Below are 9833 nucleotides of genomic sequence, written 5' to 3' on the forward strand. Positions count from 1 at the left end.
ATCCCATGCAATGAGGTCTCCTGGGCTAGCAGAGCAGGGTAGGGAGTGTGTGTCTGATCATGTTGTCTCTAATGTTTTGGCTGGTAGGTGCAGAGATCTGTTGCTGAAATGTACTGCTGAATTTTCCACTTAACACTCTGAAGATTTACACCAAGGCTATTGTACTTTGGCTCTCCTCCATTGCCTCGGTCCTGTAAGCAACCACTGAAAGCACAAACCCCCCTAGACTAGCCTGCTACCATGAGCTTAGATGCAATATGAGGATGCAAAGGTGTGGAAGAAAGACCCAAGTACAGAAACAAGAAGCAGAGTATCTTTTCTAATGTATTTATAATTCTTATTTTTGTTGCATTTGATGTGGTAAATCCCAGAGAAAGATGGGGGGGGGGGGAAAAAAAAGCAAAAAACAAAAAAAAACCAAAAAAAACCGAATAGTTTGGTTATTTTATTCCTAACAAAAAATCTGTAATATTTTTTCTAAGGTTGGTGTATCATGAGATTCCTGTTCTGCTCTTTCCGACTATTGACAAAAGTAATCATGCATGTTGTGAGTTGAGAAAGTAATATTCTTTGTCTTTCTAACAAAGACTTTAGTCCTACAATGATGGGTCAAAGGATTGCACACTGACCTCCAAAGGGAAAAAAAAAATCTCCCATAAAACTAAATGTCTTTCAGAGTTACAATTATTTGCAATTATCTAATTCAGCATAAAAGGCAAACATGATGTCACAGGGTCTTTGATACTATAAAAGGCTCTTTTTGTGAAAGGCCTTTGATCCCTACTAATCCACACGCCAGGTATTGCTGATTTAATTGCCTGAAATGTAAATATAAATTACTGAGCAGATCTTTGTGCTAATTTTATTTATTGCAATTGTTTTTTTAATAGATTTTTTCATACTCAGAAGTGTTCTGTTGCATTTCTATAATATTTTAATGAGCTCTGCATAGATACTTTTAATTATATAGAAAAAGTAATAACCATTCTGAACTTGATAACATTTGCTCAGAAACACATGCGATTGAGGGAACAGTACTGACTTCATCACATATGCAGTTGTGTGTCTGTGTGTGTGTGTGTATGGATGTGTGTTCTGCAGGAAAATAAATCATATCTTCCTGAATATGTCTCAGGAGTAAAATTTCTCACATTTAAAACATATGCAGGCTTCAACTTTTAATCCCTGTTGAAAAAATGAGGTAGTTTATGCTATTGATACAAATTTTTTTCTCAGACTGTCCGTCCTTTCAGTTCTTTTAATTCTTTATCATCTTATTTCTTTTGGAGCCAATAGCATACCTGTATTGCCACACAAGTGTAGCGTAAAGAGAAATTGAAGTTGATTTTGCATGACAAAAACTTAATATAAAATTGATGTAGTGGAATAGTTAATTCAGGGCTACGTGTGTAAAAGAAAGAGCAAAATAGTGAACAAAAGTTTCTAAAAATTGCTTCCTGCAAGCAGTCCTTGTGCAATCTCCCCTGCAGACCACACAGCTATAGGCTGTAAAGAGCCTCTCCCATGAAAAGCGAGCTTCAGCAGTGTGAATATTTCCTCATCCACATAAGGAATTCTTGGTAACCCTAGTGAAATAAAACAAAAGGATACTAGCTGTGGAAAGCCTCGATGCCTTTTAATTATACATGGTATTTTAGTATTACCAATTAATATGCATTCTTCTCACAGGAGTCTAAAAAATTAGCAGGAAGCAATAAGAATGATTTTACCACACTAAAAAACTGAGCAAAGATTTGCACTAAAATGACAATCTGATCCTAAACAATGACAGCCATTGTCTTGCAATAACATCTGAAAATTGAGAAGTTGCTGGCCTGAGGTGAATCTCAGGGCAGTGAACACAACCAACTTTCAAAACATTATTAGCTAACATCAATAACTCTATCTTATTAAAATCTCCAGTGATAGCACACGTAAAATCACCTTTGTTAATGGAATACAAATACGCCTTCCTCACTGCGCTGAAATCAGGCTAAATCTTGCTTCGGAAAACATCGCAAGCAAGTAGGGGGTTTGGAAGAGGGGGCACTCAAATATTAACACCAGTCAATGACATCAGTGTTAGAAAAGAAAGGAAAAGAAAGGCAGAAAAAAAAAAGAAAGAAAAAAAAGAAAGGAAAAAGAAAACTCCAATTAGAAGTATCCTGGGGTTATTAGAGATAACACTGCTCATATCCAATTAAGATGAAAACCATTTTACCAGTTTAATGTGCCACCTCTGGCAGTTTTGGTTTATTAGTTTTATCAGACTTCAGAACTGAAACTCACAGTGATATGTATGCTGTGTACTGGAGAGATAAATGTTAAGGCTTAGAGATTAATTAGTATAGAATAAGATGCTTGAAACATTGTTCCTTAACCATGGGCATTGTGCAATTTCTTGGGGAAAAATACTCTTTTTCTGAGGCATTCCCTTCAAAGGGTTACTTTGGATATTGTGGCAGGAAATTACCTACCTGGAACAAGGAGATGTGTTAACTTGCTTTGCTACCCATACATGCAGGTGTGTCAGACACACAACTAACCCAACACAAAACCACATTTCCATGCTGTGAAGAAGATGCTGACCTCAGATCAAAAGCTGAGAGCAGGGTGGTTTGAGTGGTGGACTCTCTCAGCCTCTGGTTCACCTGTTGAACTCAAGATTGTTTCAGTTTTACCAGTTCTGTCTCACCTGTCTCTGTATCAAGGAGGCAAATGGTAAAAAAAAAAAAAATCAAACACGCTGTTTCTTTTAACATCTGGTGTTTCATCAGCAAATGTTACGAGAGAATCCTCATGTAAAGGCTATGAAGCAAAAGGAAAATCTCTTACAAAATATGGAGCAGGACCTAAGAGTAGAGATTAGATGGAGGAAAAAGCTAGAATCTGGTTATTGTGGAGATGAAAACTCATGATTGCTTCCATACTGAATAATCACCAGAACAACTAAAATCACCAGAGTGCTCTACAGACCTCTAAAGACTAAGAAGTTGGAGCAGCATATTTGTACAAAGCAAATTCTTCCTCTAAGAGGACAAAACTCTCCTGCAGCATTTCCACAACTTCCTCCTCTGGGTGGATCAAAAGTAGCTTTTATTAAGCCTACTTCCTAACCAGGATAAAATTAGCAAGTTTGAATGAAATATGGAAATTTGTAGCAGAAGTCTTTCCTATTTTTTTAAACTGAAAATTTTAAGCCAGAGAAAGCACTGAAGACTGTTTGAGGTCCCATTAATCTAAAATGTGAAACACAGCTCAATTTTTAAATCTATTCAAAATAAATGCCTAGAAATTTAATGATCTGAAAAACAACTGAAAAAGTCCTATGCCAGGTAAAGAGAAGCAAGTCGTCTTTTTCAGTGTCTGTTTGCAGGCACTATATCAACCTCCTTGACTCATTTAGGTTGCAAATCTCAATTTAACAGTGAAAGAGTTGAGAAGAGTTTGTTACAGTTCTCAAGGAATAACTGAGAAATAGATTTTTGACTTCTTGATCAGGCAACCTCTTTAAGAATTTTAATTGGCTTAATCAAGGTGAGTTATAACAATGTGATTTTAAAAAAAAAAAAACTAATTCAAGGATGCTAGTGTTATGGAAAAACACACCCCTGAATATCAGGGTATATGATGAATCCAGAATTATGGAGTTCACACAAGTAGAGTTTATGCACAAGATGAACTATAAGAAAGTTTACTGATTTTCCAGCACTGAAACCTTAAAGTTGATTACAAGAAATCATGAGCAGTGAGGTTTCTTACAGACCAATGCAGCTTGAGAAGAAAACACATTTATATATGCATGTTTATATATATATACAAACATAGACATATGTATTGTTATTCTTTATCAAAAGCTCTACTTCATGTATTTATTGGTACTCTACTTCCGGCATTTTAAAAGAATTTTAAAATCTACCACAGGACTAGAGACCAAGTACAGTGCAGTTCTAATCCCACTACTGTCACCAGTTTTCTCTATGGGCTGGAAAAACGGAATCTAGAACAATGAAACTTAGATGACATACAGTAGTCTAATGGCAACTAATACAGAGTACTTTTAAAACATTTCAGTTATGAGCATTGACATTGTATATTTTATCAATGACTTACTAATGTTCTGATTGTTGCTGCTGCTCTTATTTTTTCCAGTTTTTGATTAATACAGGTCCAAAGTTTGAGAAACATTTTCATGAGAGCATTTTCTTTCCCTGCTAGCAGAAAAACAGTACCAAAAGCTTGTAATTTCATAGCATTTTTAATCAATACATTTAATAAATAAAATGGAGCCTCTAATATCAAATTAACAAATAAAAGCTTTCATCCCAGGATCAATTTTGTATATTCTTAACTCAAAGTATCTAAAGAATTAATTTCAAGGTTGAAACCGTCACACTTATTTTCACCATCTTCAGTGTTCATTTCACTGCAGAATAGACTGCCCCTTCTTCACAGCCACCAAAAAAAAAAAGCCCTGAAAAATATCTCTGCTTGTTTAGTCACTGTGATTAATCTAGCTGAAGGTACATGAACAAAAAGAGAAGGGTCTTGAAGTCAAAAGGCCCACAGAGTAGCTGAATCTTTGATTGACTTCAAGCAATGTATCCAATTAATGTCCCCCTTCTGCTAAAATCCCTACAATAGTTTCCCTATTTCTCAATCTATTTCTCTCTGAAAGAGTTTCATGTCCACCCACATATAAGGCCCATAATTTGTGGCTAAATGGCAGCTGCAGCTCAGTGCTGGAGGCCTTTCCTCAAATTGGTCTTTAATTGGTATAATCAGGAGCTTGAATTATTGGTTCAACCAAAGGAAAAGTATTCATTCGAACCAACAGGATCGCTCTCTCTTTTTCTTTTAAATTAGCAATAAATTAATGACTTTTCAAGATGTTAAAGAGAAACTAAAACCTATGCACAAAAGATGGGATTCATTAATAAAAGCCAGTCAGTTTCATTCTCATTAAGGAGAAGAGCATTTAGGCAGCGACTTAAAGTCTTTAAAAAAAAATAGCTAGGGAGAAGCAGTACAGACTTGGGTGGGTACAATTGAAAATCAAGATAACTTGAACCGTGACCTGAAGAGATCATCAACCTAAGAGGACTTTGGACTGGCTTCCTTTATCCCATACAGCCTCTTTTCTTTTGCAAATTCTGCTGAATTGTGACAGGTTTTTTTGTTTGGGTTTTTGGGGTTTTCTGGTTTGTTCTAAAATGTCAGGCGCCATCTTTTAATCCTTAAATGTAGCTTGATAAATTAATTCCAGAAACTGAATGCAGTTGAAGGGCAGGAATTGGATCAACCATTCCTATTATCCTGAAATGGACTCTCCTTCAAAAGCGAGCTCCTGTAAGGGCTCAGGTTGTGTCCTTCCCTCTGTTTATTTAGTGCCTGGTTTTAACCAAAGAACTCATCTTGATCGGAGCCTTCAGTCTTTAAAAACTTTTATAAACATTTATGTGTCAAAATCATCTGCTTTTGTCAGAAAGCCAGAGCATATATATGCTATAATCCCAGGACTTCTGAGCTGTATCCTTTTCCTAATAACCATGGCTGATTTGGGATTGTTAAAATTAAAAAATTATGGTTACAAAATGCAAGGCTCATCACCTCCTCTGAAGATTTGTAAGCAGGGCAACTCCTTTCCTTGATTTGGGTAAGAGTACTTAAAGTGATGGCAAATAAGCGTTCACTAATAAATGCAAAGTTATGGCTGTGGACAGCCTAACTGTGGCCTTCATCTCCTATGTCAACAGCTACCTACGTAGCGAAGGTCAGAAGGAGAACTCAGTAGAGTTCCCATTGCTTCAGCAAGTGGGGAAAGTGCAGCATTTCCCTTCTTCCTGGGAGGACCAGGAGGGAGTAGCGCAACTGTGAGATCCCTCCGTACTGGAGGGTTAGCAAGTAGGGATGAAATCCCTTCCAGACTCATTTGTCAAACAAGAGCATGAGTGTACAGCAGTTTGCAGTAATACAAGAGCATTGTTTGCTTGCACTCTAAACAGAACGGGATTTACTATTCCTGTTCAACATGTCCAGAAAAACTTACAACATCTAAAGAGTTAATAGACATCTGCAACATTTGCAGCGTTAATATTTTCTGCCTTTTCACAGGAAGTACATCTTCCAGTTTGGTCTGGATCAGGGACACAGACTCAAGAAGGAATAGCCATAAAAGGTCCCATGTATTCAGATACACTTCCCCTTTAATTGTCATCTCCTCCAAATTAGTTAAGCATGAGGCCATCTCATTTTCCTGCATGGAGATGATGAAAAGAAGAAGAGAGCTGCCCTGTGCTCCAGCTATGTGGAGCAATGGAAATCATAGAATCATAAAATGGGTTGGGTTGGAAGGGACCTTTAAAGGTCATCTAGTCGAACCCCTCTGCAATGAGCAGGGACATCAACCTAGAGGCAGGGTTTGTTCCTCCTCCTATCCAGCCGCAAGCTTGCTCCTGTGAAGAGATCTGTTATGCTCAGGAGAAGCAGTGGTCTTGTGTCAGGAAGTCTTCAGCTACTGTTGCTGCAGACTTCAGCAGTGAATTGGAGCTACCATCCGTTTGCTGATTATATTGGACAAAAGAATCAAAATTACTATCTACAGCTGAGTCATGTGCTCTTTTAGCTTCCCCCTTTGGAAGAGAAATTTTTCAACCACTTCTTGCCAGGTCTCAATCAGAGCCCTTCTTAGCTGGAATTACAACAAATAGGAAAATAACGGTGCTTACAGCATTTAATTATCATGACAGAAATATTATTGTAGTCTCTCTTGGCCCTGACATGGGGCTAGAATTCCTTAAGGTGACATTTCCAAGGCACAATGAAACATGTTTTACATGAGATTCCTTAAAACCCATCAATTATGCATGCTACAAAAAGTTGTTATTGTACCCTGAGGACATGATCCAAACACCAATTGTGGTTATTGGAGATCCACAGGACTTGGATCAGATCCTGAATCAACTGTATGGCCAGCTATCAAAGTAATAGCTTTTTTCCTTCATTTTCTGACTACAGTCTTTAAATGTTGAATCTTCCTCCTTTACTGTCTTAAAAATACAGATAAAATCTCTCACTTTATGAATATTTTTACCTTTTTTTTTCTACTTGGATAGATTAGCAAAACTCTTTGTATTTTATAATTTCTGAATTAAACAGTATGTGAGTGCATGTGTGTGTATGTGTGTAAGAAATCCCCAAATATGTTTGTAAGGTCTCCAAAAAAACCCTGTATTTTCACACCTCTCTATCTTTTCATTAATTAAAAACAGGATACTCGGTATCAAACAAAGTAAAAACCAGATATTAAGAACATTAGCCACATAAGTAACATAAAGCAGCTTGGTACATGTGCTTTTTTCCCCATGTTTTATTAGAAGTCAGATTCCTGCCCAGAGTAAAGGGATGGAGCGTTCTTTCATTCAATGAAGTTCGACCAACTTGCCTCAGGTTTCCTCCACTCACATGTTACTACCAGGAAATTATTTACAAGCCTCTTATCAAAAGTTCTTTTGATGTCTAAGGGAGTTGTGAGTTATTTCGATGCAGCCCTTCTGCATTCACCACCTTGTCATAAAAGTTAGAAAGATTGGCAGAAAAATACCCAATAAGAGACAAGTTTGGTTAATGCAGTGGATTAGCGATTGCTTTTTTTTTCCTTCCCCTCCCTTTTTAAATCTGAATATTTAACACCAAGAGAGGAACCCGTCCTGTTTTTCGGCTGGAATAACAGCAGTTTCTGTTTCTAACCTGGGAAGAATGTGATGGGGATTGAAAAGCACCCCTGTCCTATTGTTAGACTCCCCCAGCACTGATCCTTGCTTTTAACATCATAATGAAGGATGCTCTTTAGTGGATTATCTTGAGAAGGGATTAACTCCTTCAAGACTTCTTAGGAGGCAAGGTGTTTTGAGCCCTAAATACACACCAATTGCCTGCTTAACTTTTCATCTTATTTTGAAAACTGCCCAGCTGGAATTCAAATTCTTTTCCATAGAGCTGAATTTTCTTAGTAGCAAAGTTTGAGTCAGGGGCAGCAGATGCTAAAAATAAATACAGTTCATTTAATCGTGTGCAGCCAAATGTTTCGGATACTTTGCCGAGACAGGCATGGCAAGATAAGACTCAATCAAAACTTTGCTGCAAATTCAGCAAAGCTTTAAATTCTGTCTTTGTCGCTCAGGCACATGAAATAAGTCTCCATGGCCTAAACTCTCTTAGAAGGCTTTCTTTTTAGCATGACAGAAAGACATAACATAGACAGATAGATAGATAAAGTACTTTCCATGACACTCATATAGATTTCTTTTTTAATTTGTATTAATATATCACTTCTCTAAAGAATTAATAGGGCTGCCTTGGATGTGCTTTGTGATATTTATGCTGTAGGCAGATATGCATGTACACCCACGCAGATGTACACACATAGAGATACATACACCCATGTGGATATACACACCCATATATCACTCACAACCCTATTAAAACATGTGCATATATATATATATATATATGGGATTTTGCTGCTCTACCTTGGCTTTCAACAACATCATTATCAGCATTGTTTTATGACACATTTGCTGTAGCATACAGAATGCCTAGTCCAAAAAAAAGCACTGAAAAGAGGACTAATTGCTCTATAATTTATAATCAAGTGACTTCTTCAACCTATGCTTCTTTATCTTAATAACCATTCATTTGTGTCTGCCTAATTTATTGGAAGTGAAATCTTGTATTTGTTCCACGTTCATCTTATCCCTCAGCTAACCTTGTCTCCATTATTAACCTACTCCATTGTTTCATATTCCACTTGGCAAGGAAGAAGGGAGATTCGAGATTCCCCCAAAGTTTTTCTTCCTTTCTTGTTACTTTTCACTTTACTAAAAACCTGTGTTCTGCTAGGCCTGAAGTATAAAAACACTTCTTTTTGTTGACAAGGGGTTTTTTTTTTTCATTTCTGCAGGACTGGCTGAGGGGATGGGCATTTGAAGTGTACTTTTCACAGAAAAACAGAAGAAACTTTTACTTGGGTTTTTCTTCTCTTTTAAAGGAGGGAAATTCTCAGCTTTCCTGTTGTTCTCCCCCTGGTTTTTGTCCTTTCTTTTTGGCACTTTCTGCAGCTACAACATAGATAATTTGCAACTTCGTAAACAAGTTTTTTCAATTGGATTACCTAGCCTGGTATACAAAACAGAGTTTGCTAAAAGCAACCAAATAGGTGATTCTGAGGGCAAGTGAGTTTTCTCCAATTTTAAGAAATGGAGAAGACCCAGGTGCACTCTTATTGTGAGCTAAATGAAATACCCTCTTATTCATTTTTGTAATAATAACTGTATTCCACAGACTATGCTTTAATTGTAAATAATCCCCCACATTCTTTCAGTGTAAACTCTTTAAGGAGTCATGAATTTTATTTATACTCTCTCACTCTTTGAGAGTCTTTTGTTTATTTGCTGTTTAGTTCTTTGTGAAATAACACTCCCAGAAGAAAATCCCCCTCTCTGCTTAAGGAATTAGCCCAGAGACAAAAGCAGGGAATTCTTTAAGCCTTGTTTTGTGCTAAGAGAAATGTTTGACATTTCTGTGGAGAGGTGTTTAGTTTGGATTCATTAGGTCTTAGGGACTCTTTTCTCTTTTTTGGCCTTTCAGTTTCTGTCACTGTTTTTTTTCTGTGTTTGGTAGACTGAAGAGAATTTACCAATGTGTAATTAGGTTTCCTACATTTGAATAGCAAAATCCAGTTGTGTTTTAAATAGGCAAGCTAAGCATTCCCCTCAACCAGCAGGCCCAAACCTGAAACCTGCTTTGTGAGCGGACGAAAGAACGGCAGAAGG

Source organism: Haliaeetus leucocephalus, unplaced genomic scaffold (assembly GCF_000737465.1).
Source record: "Haliaeetus leucocephalus isolate CR32 unplaced genomic scaffold, Haliaeetus_leucocephalus-4.0 Scaffold339, whole genome shotgun sequence".
In the NCBI taxonomy this organism is placed as follows: domain Eukaryota; kingdom Metazoa; phylum Chordata; class Aves; order Accipitriformes; family Accipitridae; genus Haliaeetus; species Haliaeetus leucocephalus.